The 12,956-nt window shown below is 39.7% G+C and overlaps 1 protein-coding gene across 2 annotated transcripts in view; it reads left to right on the plus strand.

The window, feature by feature from the left end:
• LOC108137349 (DEAD-box helicase Dbp80) overlaps nucleotides 1-12,956 on the plus strand; it is a 225,663-nt gene that overhangs the window by 71,610 nt on the left and 141,097 nt on the right. The window lies entirely within an intron of this gene.

A 12,956-nucleotide genomic window follows, 5' to 3' on the forward strand; every position in this document is an offset into this window, starting at 1 on the left:
CTGTGCACAAAATTGCGTAATTTAAATTGTGAACAAATTTCCATCGCTTTGATTCTTGGACATATGGCTAATTTCGACCGGCGTTTACAACGAATGATACACACAACGCATGTCAGCAGTCGACGTTAGCTGCAAGCGGAGCTGCAAGTATTCTCTGCCCTGAAGGAGCGTCCTATTGCACCAAACTGGGAACCGGAGACCAAGCGGGCTAAAATTGCGGAACTAAAATGTTATCAGTGTGGAAAACCAGGACATAAAAAGCAAGACTGTAGATCTGGACTAGGATTTCAGTTTTCATCAGTCTCATCATGGAAGGGCAAATGTAACTTGTTACAAATGCCAGGAGCCGGGGCACATTGCCACAAATTGTCCCAAAAAAGTGCAGAATACCGGATTGGGAGTAAGATCGGAAGAGAGTGGAGCTGTGCACTATGGTGGAGCCTAAATTGAGTATGCTGGTTAATGGTGAGAGATTTCCAATAACATTTGATCCGGAAGCTAAGCGTTTATTAATTAAAGAAAGTACAGTACTACAGTACATCGAAAATCAAGATTTATATCATTGTTGATGGTAATTCATTGGTAGTTTTGTTTCACATAGTACCAAATTGTGGAATCAAAAATAATATTGTCATTGGCAGACAAATATTGGTTCAATGTTTTTGGTATAGTTTTTGTTTTTTTTTTTTGCATTTGACTGGTTGAATCAACTAAGACTGTTCAAAAGCGACCATATAGATTTGGTTCAAGTGAGAGGGCGCTAGTACGTGGCAAAAATAGAGAATTAATTGAGTATAAAGTTATCAGACCTAGTAAATCTCCATTTGTTATTTGTAAATATAAAATAAATGGTTCAGCAAAACTTTGAGTTGATTATCGGGAATTAAATAAAAATTCAGTAGGTGATAAAATTTCATTATCTCTGATATCAGATAAAGTAGCTAGACTTTGGGGAGCAAATTATTTCACTTCTCTTGTCATGTCTAGTGGATATCATTAGATTCCAGTGCACTCGGAACAATTAAATACTGCTTTTGTTACACCTGATCGGAAGAACGAATTTCTATCGATGCCATTTAGATTAAAGAATGCTTTCTCTGTGTTTCAAAGAACGGTTGGAAATTGTTATAGAAATTTTAGTGAAAGATGAATTTTTATTTAACATTTCAAAATGTTTCTTTCTGAAAACCAATAGTTTCGGTACATTGGTTATGAGGTTAACGCGGCGAAAAATTAAAGCAACATCGAAATCAATCGCTACGTTACGACATTTCATCGGTTTGATGTCGTATTTTCGCAAATTTCCGAGGTTTTTGCACAATTTTTGAACCATTTGTATTTTCTCACATTTGAAAATAATAGCTTGTTTTGGAGTGTATAGCACTAAGAAATTAGCAAAAGAATAATCACTGTATTGACGAACAAGCCAGTGTTGATTATTTTTGATCCTTAGTTTCCAATTGATGCTTTTACTAAGTTTGCTTATTTGTTTTGCACCTTCTCTATTGATGCTTATACTTGTATTAACCCACTGAAATCTACGATAGTCATTTAAGGTGTGACAACACATCTAATTGCCGATCAGCAGCGAAGCTTGACTGGTTCAAAGTTTATGCAATTATGTTCTTATCAATAGATAGATCTACATTTAATTGCCACAGGTGTAAGTCGAGTCAACGGTCAAGTTGAAAGGGTTATGAGAACCCTTAAGAATCTGTTGACGGCTGTTGAGACAAGCTCTATGTCGTGGCAAGAAGCAATAGTGGAGGTGCAGCTGGCCCTTATTTTCGCAGTGAATCGTAGTACTAAATGTAGTCCATTAGAACTTTTGATTGGTGAAAATGCTATGCCTCTGGGGCTAATCCTATAAGCGATACTGAAACTGAAATTGACAAGATATAAGAAAACAAAATTTGACGAAAGCAAGGCTAAGGTAATTAGATTCAGTGTGGGTTACTTTGTGCTCGAAAACAGTGTGAAACAGCAAACGAAATCGGATCCAAAGTTTAGAGGTTCTTTCGTTGAGGCATTGAAGAGAGACTTTAAAAAAAAAAAAAAAAAAAAAAAACACGAAAGTTTGAGAAAGTTACAGAATGTGTAAATTTCAGAGAGCCTGATGCAAATTTTAAAGAACAAAGTCTGTTAGAAAAGTCTTTTGAAACAGAAGAGTGTCGTGAAGCCATGTGATTGGCGATGATCGAAGGTTGCTTTAGAAATGAGGTTAAAGAATTCGTGAAGCCAAGTATTGGGCGGTGAACGAGCGATATGGTTGATGAATTCGTGAAGCCAAGTATTGGGCGATGGACGAGCAATGTGGTAGATAAATTCGTGAAGCCAAGTATTGGGCGATGGACGAGCGATGTTGTTGAAGAATTTGAGAAGCTTAGTGTTGGGCGATGGACGAGCTGAGAGCATAATAAAATGCGTGAGCCAATGTGTTTGGCGATTGATGAATATTCAAAAGTTGGCAAGTATAAGACAAGATATGTTTCATGGATTATGACTTAATGATTTGTAATGATTAATTTATAATTTGATAATGTTAAAATGATCTTTTGACTGGAAATGTAAAAACGTAATGACTTGAAATATTCTATGAAATTGAGATTACTTGGTTATGTTTTTCTGAAGTAATAGTATTATAATGTTGGAATGAAACTAAGAGGTTTATTGTAGACACGAGGACGTGTCTATGTCAGAATGGCCGTGTCGGAGAGTATGTAGTGCAGCATTTCGACAGGTATGACCATGGGTTGTGCTGGTATACTAGATATACTAGATATTAGTTTTGGTAGAATGGGGACTCAGTTTGCGAGCTGAGGCCGAGTGTGGCTTCGTATGCGTTGCTAGGTCTAGTCTCTCTTCTTCTTCTGGTTTGTAGTGTGACGTGAGATAGACACGTGTTTTGGTCCTTAAGAGAGAATTATGAGCAACAAAGGCATCGAAGACTCGCTGCATTTGCCAGAATTAAGTTCAGGCAATCAAGAACCAAACGAACCAAGAACCAAATTCACCAGCAATGACGACTTACAAGGGGATGAATTTTAATTCTCCGACATACTTGTATTTTATTATAAAATTTCATCCTAACGCTACAAGTTTGGAACTTATAAGTTTAATTTACATAATAGTATTTTTAAGGTGTGTGAACAATTTTATTTTGAGTTGCGTGGCACTGCTAATATTTTTAAGATGTTTGGGGAGTTGATTCCATGTTCGAATAGCATTAATTAATAATTGTCTTTCGGGTGTCAGTGATTTAGGTCTTATGCACGTTAGATTGTTTGCTCTTCTAGAGGATGTAAACTGCAATTTTTTGAAAAAATACGAAGGCGGCTGAATGATATCTATTTCCGATTTTAATAAAATTGAAAGCGTAATTCAGAACTGTCAAATTATTAATAAGACAAAAAAAATTTGAAAAAAAAATTAAAAAAATAGAAATGTTACATTTAACAAGAAAGAAAGCAAACTTCGGCAAACCGAAGTTCATATACCCTTGCAGCTATTGCAAGAATTAAACCTTTTTGAAAACATTAAAATTATGATTTACTTGCGTATATGTTTAAAAACATTAAAGCTATGATGACTTGAAGCTCAATTATTTGATAGTTCTTTCATATATTTTGTATTATTTCTATGGGAGCTATATGGTATAGTCGCCCGATTGTGATAAAAGTTAATCTATAATTCTGAAATATTTAACCATTGCTATATGCCGAAGAACTAAAAAAAAATTAAAAAACGGCAAAGATTTAATTTTTTGATGATATTTAAACCGTAATTCGGAAATATTTAACCATTACTAAATGTCGAAGAACTTAACAAAAAATTAAAAATAGCAAAGTTATAATTTTTTTCATTTATTTTTCCGATTGTTCCTATGCTTAAAAACTGAGAGACTAGTTTGCATAGAAACGGACGGACAGACGGACATGGCTAGATCGACTCTACTAGTGTTGCTGATCAAGAATATATATACTTTATAGGGTCTGAAACGTTTCCTTCACTGCGTTGCAAATTTCTGACTGAAATTGTAATACCTTCTGCAAGGGTATAAAAAAATAAAAATTTGTTTTACATATTTTTATTGTTTCCATGGGAGCTATATGATAGAGTCGTCCGATTTTTATGAAATTTAGACCGTAATTCTGAAATATTTAAGCATTACTATATGTCGAAGAACTAAAAAAAATTAAAATTATATGCTATAGTTCGATCCGTCTCGTTCTGACTTATATACTACATGCAAAAGAAAGTCTACTTTTGGAAAAGTATCATGCAGATAGCTTTAAAACTGAGAGACTAGTTGCAATAGCTGCACGGGTATATGAACTTCGGCTTGCCGAAGTTTGCTTCCTTTCTTGTTAGTTATATATTTTAGTTTAGTTTAATTTTACAATGTAAATATAGAATAGATGTTGACGTAATAATTCGGTTTGAATGTTTTGAGAGTTCTCTTAACTTTTCAAATCTTGTTTTCTATCTCTATATCGTCTTCCATAAAGTAGAAATTTTGTTTGTACCGACTCAATACGATCAATGTGTAGTTGATATTAGGACGGTCAAGGGAAGTGAATAATAATTTACTTGCATAAAGGTCTTCAAATTCTTATTGTTCAAATGAACAGTAGACTTTGTAACAGTCGAATTTGAATTTTGGGTCAAGAAGATTTCGTAAATCGTTGACCGAATGTATACGATCCAGTAGCATATTATGAAGAGAATAGGCGTACTCCTATAAAAAGTCAATTCGTTACATTTAGGGCAATTCAGTTTTAAGAGGTTAGACTGCCAACATCTCTGAAAACAATCAATATCAGACTGTAAACCGAATCCCGATTGCAAATTATAATAGGATAAAGAAAGTGTAACCTCATCAGCATACATTAATACTCGAGAATGTATTATGACAGAAGGAAGATCATTGATGAAAAAAGTAAATAGCAATGGGCTCAAAAGACTACCCTGAGGCAGATGTTACGTTAATCATGTTGGAAACTGCGTTTTTAAAAATAACCCTCTAAGTTCTTTCATTCAAATTACTTGATTTCTAAGTTAAAAGATAATTCAAAAATCCGAGCTGATTTAATTTAAATAAAAGAAGAGAATGGTTTACAGAATTAAAAGCCTTACTTAAATCTGTATATATTAAATCAGTCTGCATTTTATTGTTAAATACTTTAACTATATAGATGTCTATTCAAGTAGGTTCGCCTAACAAAACCATGTTGATATGGTGATATTATTGAGGAACACAAATGCTGCAAATGAGAAGTTATAATGCGCTCAAATGCTTTAGGTATTGCAGACAATTTAGAAATACCTCTATAATTTTGAACATCATAAAAGTAAATATTATTACGTGTAGTACAAGGTGGGCCAAAAGAAGTCAACCCATTTTGTATGGTTCTAATTTTTTTTTTAAATAAAAAAAATCGACTTTCTTTATACCCTTGCAGAGGGTATTATAATTTCAGTCAGAAGTTTGCAACGCAGTGAAGGAGACGTTTCCGACCCTATAAAGTATATATATTCTTGATCAGAATCACTAGTAGAGTCGATCTAGCCATGTCCGTCTGTCCGTCCGTTTATATGCAAACTAGTCTCTCAGTTTTAAAGCTATCTGCATGAAACTTTCCCAAAAGTTGCCTTTCTATTGCAGGTAGTATATAAGTCGGAACGAGCAGGATCGGACGACTATAGCATAGGAACAATCGAAAAAATAAATAAAAAATAATTATAACTTTGATGTTTTTAAATTTTTTGTTTAGTTCTTCGACATATAGTAATGGTTAAATATTTCCGATTTACGGTTTAAATTTCATCAAAATCGGACGACTATAGCATATAGCTCCCATAGGAACAATCGGAAAAATAAATGAAAAAAAAATTATAACTTTGCTGTTTTTTGATTTTTTGTTTAGGTCTTCGACATTTATTAATGGTTAAATATTTCCGATTTACGTTTTAAATTTCATCAAAATCGGACGACTATAGCATATAGCTCCCATAGGAATAATCTGAAAAATAATTGAAAAAAAATTATAACTTTTCTGTTTTTTAATTTTTTGTTTAGTTCTTCGACATATGGCAATGTTTAATTATTTCAGAATTATGGTTTAAATTTTATTAAAATCGGACGTCTATATCATATAACTCCCATAGAACTAATAAAAATATATAAAATAACTATCTAATAATTGAGCTGCAAATCATCATAGCTTCACTGTTTTTCAGCATATACTCAAGTAAGTCATAATTTAAATGTTTTCAAAAGTATTTAATTCATGCAATAGCTGCAAGGGTATATGAACTTCGGCTTGCCGAAGTTTGCTTTCTTTCTTGTTTTGATTATTTTTACTTGTTTGCGCACTTTTATTTTGTTTGCGGACTCAGCGCTTGTATTTAAATCACTAGTTGTAGGGCGAGAGCGGGAGCCAATAAAGCTTTCGTCTGTTCGCTCTTGCGAATTCGCCCCGTCTCTCGCCACCGTAGCATAAGTTAGGTTCTAAGAGAAATTATTGAAATATAATTGTTAGTGATCCATCGAACGTCATCGTAGCCACTACTTTTCGTCGCGCTTTTGACATAGTTTTCACAAGTTTCGCAATTAAAATCGTCTCGAACTACTGCTTCACAATTTTTCGCGTTGTCAATACAAAATAGTATTAAATTTTCACGGTGACCCCGACGTGATCAGCAGTAGAGTTCGCGAGTTTTAATTTTTTTTTCGGTGAAAAACTATAAACAATACCAACAACAACCAATTTATTCGTGTCGGTTCGGCCAATAAATTAAATTCAATAATTTCGTCGCTGGAAATTTTCTGCCGTTCTTGAAGTTGCGCCTGACGTTTCGGCAAATTTAATTGCTCAATTTGCTGCTGCCGCCAAATGGAAGTCAAAAAGGAAGTTGCAATTATCAAGTCGGCCATCCAGGTATAGAGTGCCAAAAGTTGAAAGTTAATCTGTGGCGTTTTGTCAATTGTGTTTCGGCCCATCTTTCAACTTTTTGCATTCGTGTAAAAATCGGTAGATAGTGAGCATTCTAACCAAGAAATAAAAATTTGCATGTACTAACAACCAAAATTCTACAATATACATAATATATTTCGAATTATATGTGAATCGCTTTGGCCAAAAAACAAGCAATAAAATACTCGTCGTCGACCCAATTAGTGCGCTTAATTCGTCGAGTCGTAATGACAAAGTCATTGCTGATTTCAATTTTAAATAAGTCCAAACAAAATAATATCGAGAAATCCGCTCCGCCAGCAAATCGCCCGCCTCAATGCCGTCTGCCGAGCGTTGCTCTCCCAACTTTTAGCGGAGAACACTCCGAATTTAAAAATTTTATAAGCCTTTTCGAAACTTTCGTTTCAATCATTTAATTTCGTGTTTAGCTGGAGACGCTGTAGGAACAGTTAGGACCTTCCAAGTTACTGCGGAAAATTATCCCAAAGCCCTTGCTAGCCTAAAGCGGGTGTACGATAATGATTGTCTTATTTTTTTTTTTGACAACATATCGACACTTTTTAATTAGCAAAAAATTTCCCAGCCTTCAGCTACAGCCTTGAGAACTCTCATCGACACGGTCACAGCCTTGTATGACTCCTTGCTGTCTATTGGAATTGATAGACGCATTACTAAGCCATTTTAATACATCTGGTAATGAGCAAGGTCGATGCAGGAACTAAAAGAAAATGGGAAGAACAGTTAGATTATACTTCGCTTTTACTTTGGAGCGAATGTGAGGCGGCCCTCAACAGGCGATACCAACACATGGTAGCAGAAGAGGCTTCCAAGCCCAAAACTGTTCAGCAGACCCAATCTAACCCTAAGAAGAATGGAAATAGGAGTTTTTCGCTTGTTGCTGCCAGGAACGACTCTGTTCAATGCATGTATTGCAACTTAGCTGAACATCAGATTGGAAACTGCGGTTCCTTCGCAGCCCTGACAGTTCAGCAAAGATTCGATTTCGCTAAAAGAGCACCCTTATGCATTAACTGTTTAAGAAAGGGTCACACTGTCAAAAAATGCAAATCGAACAGATGTAGAGTGTGCAATTCCTCACATCACACTTTGCTACATATATATGTCCCAAACACAAATCTCGCGTTGCCACCTCCTTCTCAGCCCACGCTCATGCAGGAGTCTCCATCCACTTCGCATGTTTTGCATGCGAATGCATCGGATCGAGTCATTCTTGCAACTGCTGTTGTGAGCGTCCAAACAAAAAACGGCGAGTTTGTATTAGCTCGAGCGTTGCTCGACTCTGGTTCACAAATAAACTTTGTAACCGACGAGCTCGCTCAGAGGCTCAAAATTACAAGAGAGGACGTGTGCATGAGCTTGCGAGGCACTGGTGGAACTAATGCCCAAGTCACAAAAAAAATACACACGATTGTGAAGTCGCGAGTAGGGAACAGCCAATTGTCGTCCGATTTTTGGATTATGAAAAATATTTCTGGTTATCATCCGGATCAAGCGGTGAACACCAGCGGGTGGAGGGTGCCTGAAAATATTCAGTTGGCAGATCCATTCTTCTTCAAGCCCCAAAAAATAGATATGCTTATCGGCGCTGAAACATTCTTTGAACTTTTATCTATTGGCCAGATATAGCAGGGGCCTGAATTCCCCATCCTACAAAAGACAGTTTCTGGCTGGATAGTGTCAGGCAGATGTGCCTCTGAAAATAATAAAAACGCTGAAAAAATGGTACATCTCAGCTGCCAGGAGGAAGCGTTGGAGTCAATTGACACAACCCTGCAGAAATTTTGGTCTGTGGAGGACTTGCCGCCCAAGGCTAAAGTCCATACTCCTGAGCAACAACTCTGTCAGCAACACTTTGAGAAAATTACTCAAAGATTGTCGTCCGGTAGATTTTCGGTACGTTTGCCGTTTAAATCTGACCCAAATACTCTTGCTTGGTTCGTCATACGAAGTTGCGAAACGTAGATTTTTGTCGCTAGAAAGGAAATTGTCAAAGGACCCTTCGCTGAAGAAGATGTATATTGAATTCATGGAGGAATATGTCTCATTGGGCCACATGTCCTCCATCAATGACAAAATTCCGAATACTGATTTCATTCCGCACCAATGCGTTTTACGGCCACAAAGTACTTCAACTAAGTTGAGAGTAGTTTTCGATGCATCGAGCCGTACTTCTACGCAGGTAGCGTTGAATGACATCTTGATGGTAGGCCCAACTATTCAAGAGGAGCTGTACTCGACTCTGCTTCGGTTTAGATTGCATAAGTTTGCCCTTGCGGCCGACGTCAAAAAGATGTATCGCTAAGTGATGGTGGACGAAGCTGATCGTAACTTCCAGCTCATAGTATGCAGACGAGATCTTTCTGAGTCCCTGAAAATCTTTAAGTTGAACACCGTTACATATGGAACTTCGCCAGCCCCCTTTTTGGCGATTCGGTGTTTAATGCGGCTAGGAGAGATGGCGCAAGCAACTCATCCAAAAGCCGCAAAGGTTATTCAGAATGATTTTTATGTTGACGATTTGTTGACTGGCGCCGGATGCGTTGAGGACCTGCAAAGCCTTCGAGACGAAGTTTCTCAGGTCTTGCAAGAGGCAGGCTTTGAATTGGCAAAGTGGTTTTCAAACTGCCCAGAGTTATCCGCATCTGATAGCGCTGTAATGCCACTTATGGCAGACTCAGACGTAACCAAGACCCTTGGCGTGGTTTGGTTACCGGTTAAAGATTACTTTCAATTTCGGTTGGATGACTCTTTCCTGGATCTTTGCGAAATATTTTGTCGGTGACTGCTCGACTTTTCGACCCACTTGGCCTCTTGTGTCCTTTGGTCACAAAGGCAAAGATGTTGTTGCAGGAACTGTGGCTTCGAAAATTAGATTGGGACGAGTTGCTACCGATGCAGTTGCTCACGTCGTGGGAGACGTTTAAAGCGACGCTTCTGCAGCTGCCTAAAATTAAGGTATCTCGATTCGTCAACACAGATCCACAAGTCCCGATTCAAATACATGGTTTCGCTGACGCTTCCATGCGAGCGTATGGTGCATCTACGTTCGGACTCAAACTGGTGAAGGTTTGAAAGTGTCTTTATTGACCGCCAAATCGAAAGTAGCTCCCCTCAAGACGAAAACTTTGCCTCGCCTTGAGATGTGTGCAGCTCACCTTTTAGCAGATCTCGATAATCGTGTCAGGCCATTGCTAAATTCTCCCATTGAGAATGTTTTCCTGTGGACAGACTCCGAGATCACTTTACACTGGATTAAAACCCATCCCTCGTCGTTGTCGGTTTTTGTTTCGAACCGGGTTGCTGAAATTCAGGAGTGGTCGGAGAAAGCAATTTGGATACACGTTCCCACGAAAGTCAACCCAACAGATATAGTGTCCCGAGGATGCGACGTAGAGGAGCTTACAACGTCCATTTGGTTCGGTGGGCCTTCGTTCTTGCTAGACTCAGAAAATAATTGGCCTGTAAATAAACATTTCGAACTGCCGGCTGATGTAATGTCGATGGAGCTACGCAAATCGGCAATAGCTCTCGTAGTCAGCCCAGAGCCAAATTATGTGCTTCAGAAAATAGAGTCCTTTTCGTCGCACCTGAAACTTCTGAGAGTTTTCGTGTGGGTTTTTCGTTTTATTCAAAGGTGCAGAAAGGTGTCGAAGCCCTTTGAAAAAAGTATTTCGCCAAGAGAACTGGATTTCGCTTTTGATAAAATTGTCGAAGTTGCCCAATTTCACGAGTTCAGGGACGACATAAGTAAAATTCGGAAGAATAAACCGGTAGCAACGAATATTCAAAAGTTAAACCCTTTTCTTCAGGAAAATAAATTAGATTGGTGCTCCTCGACAATGCTACGAGTTGGGGGTCGGTTATTGAATGCTCCTATCCCGTACGAAGCCAAATTCCCGTTGTTGATGTCCAAAAGCTCACAGTTCGTCAGATCCTATGTGTCATACCTGCACGTTACGAACTGTCACGCTGGCCCACGAGCTCTCGTAAGTCGTCTGCGCGAGAAAATCTGGCTAGTTAATGCTCAAGAAGTCTGCCGACGAACAGTTCGGTCGTGCATGCGCTGCTTTCGCTGTAAGCCGCAACTTTTGACGCAAATTATGGGAAACTTGCCAGCAGATAGACTTCGAACTCTCCGCCCGTTCAATATTTGTGGCGTTGATTTTTGTGGTCCCTTCAGCACAACGTATCGTATCCGTGGTAAGCCACCGTACAAGTCGCACGTGGCCTTGTTCGTCTGTTTTGCGTCCAAAGCGGTCCACTTAGAATTAGTGTCTGACCTAACCACTGATGCGTTCTTGTTGGCATTTCAAAGGTTCGTGAGTCGTCGCGGGATTCCGGAGAAGGTGTGGTGCGACAACGCCACATGAGAGAGTTCCGAGCCCGTCTGGTAGAGCAGGGGGGCGGTATCGAAACATTCGCATCAAAAAAAGGATGCGAGTTTGCTTTCATACCGCCCAGAGCACCGCACTTCGGCGGACTATAGGAGGCCGGTGTGAAGTCTGCAAAGCACCTGTTCCTTCGGACGGTAGGCCAAGACCTCTTGACCGCGGAGGAGCTCGGAACTCTGCTCACCAGCGTGGAGGCCGTGCTCAACTCCAGGCCCCTCGGCGCTCTAAGCAGCGACCCGAACGACGGCGAGGCCCTGACCCCCGGGCATCTGCTCATCGGCGGCCCTCTTCTGGCCCCACCATCAGCGGCGCTCCCGGACCAGATCAGCCACAGGTTTTGGCAGCGATGGTCCCGGGAGTACATCTCCAGCCTCCAGCAGCGGTCCAAGTGGCACCAGGGGGAGCCCAACCTCGTCGTAAGAGCGCTCGTCGTCGTCGCAGAAAACAATCTTCCACCCCAGCAGTGGAGGATCGGACGAGTGGTAGCGGTGCACGCCGGCGCCGATAGCAAGGTTCGCGTGGCGGACGTCAGGACGCAGGACGGCGAATATCGGCGAGCTGTCCACCGACTGGCCCTGTTGCCCGTTCTGGGCTGAAGGACGTCGTCCCTTCAGAGGGGGCGGTGTTTGCGCACTCAGCGCTTGTATTTAAATCACTAGTTGTAGGGCGAGAGCGGGAGCCAATAAAGCTTTCGTCTGTTCGCTCTTGCGAATTCGCCCCGTCTCTCGCCACCGTAGCATAAGTTAGGTTCTAAGAGAAATTATTGAAATATAATTGTTAGTGATCCATCGAACGTCATCCTAGCCACTCCTTTTCGTCGCGCTTTCGTCATTGTTTTCACAAGTTTCGCAATCAAAATCGTCTCGAACTACTGCTTCACAAGTTTTCGCGTTGTCAATACAAAATAGTATTAAATTTTCACCTGATATGTTTGAAATTTCAAATCGAGAAAAAGATATCAGGCAAATGGGCGCCGTCAGAATTGGTTGACGAAGTGCACTATTTTTTTTACAAAATCATAATGAGCGATGAGGCTCATTTTCATCTCTGCGGGTAGGTGAGCAAGCAAAGCTATCGCTTTTGGGGCACCGAAAATCCACGTGATGCACCAAGAGTCGTTACACCCGCTCAATGTGCACGATCCGCTGTTCACGCTGTGCAAACGACAACAGTGGACGGTTCGCATTATACGGCCATGCTAACCGAGTTTCTGCCGCAATTGGACGCCCTGTTTAACCGTTCAATACTTTATATTTGTGGGATTTTTTGAACACCCCTGCATAAGTGGACAAGCCCGAGAGTGGAAGCCGACGCGAGTTCGAAAATCTTTCGTTGTTCTGTTGTCTCCGAAGTAAAGAAAAATACCATAAAACGAGCCCGTATGATAATCAATAGTGGCCGTGCCATTTAGCCGTCATCATCTTCTCGACTTGACCAATAAAATTCTAAAAGTTCAAACAAAAATAAAAAAAGAATCGAATCGAGAGCCAAACAACATCGGATGACTTCATCTTTTGGTGCCGTGGCCGTGCCGTTGAAAAAACTTGCAAATCGGGAATGGTCTTGA

This window comes from Drosophila elegans, unplaced genomic scaffold, assembly GCF_018152505.1.
Source record: "Drosophila elegans isolate 14027-0461.03 unplaced genomic scaffold, ASM1815250v1 contig_512, whole genome shotgun sequence".
Lineage (NCBI taxonomy): Eukaryota > Metazoa > Arthropoda > Insecta > Diptera > Drosophilidae > Drosophila > Drosophila elegans.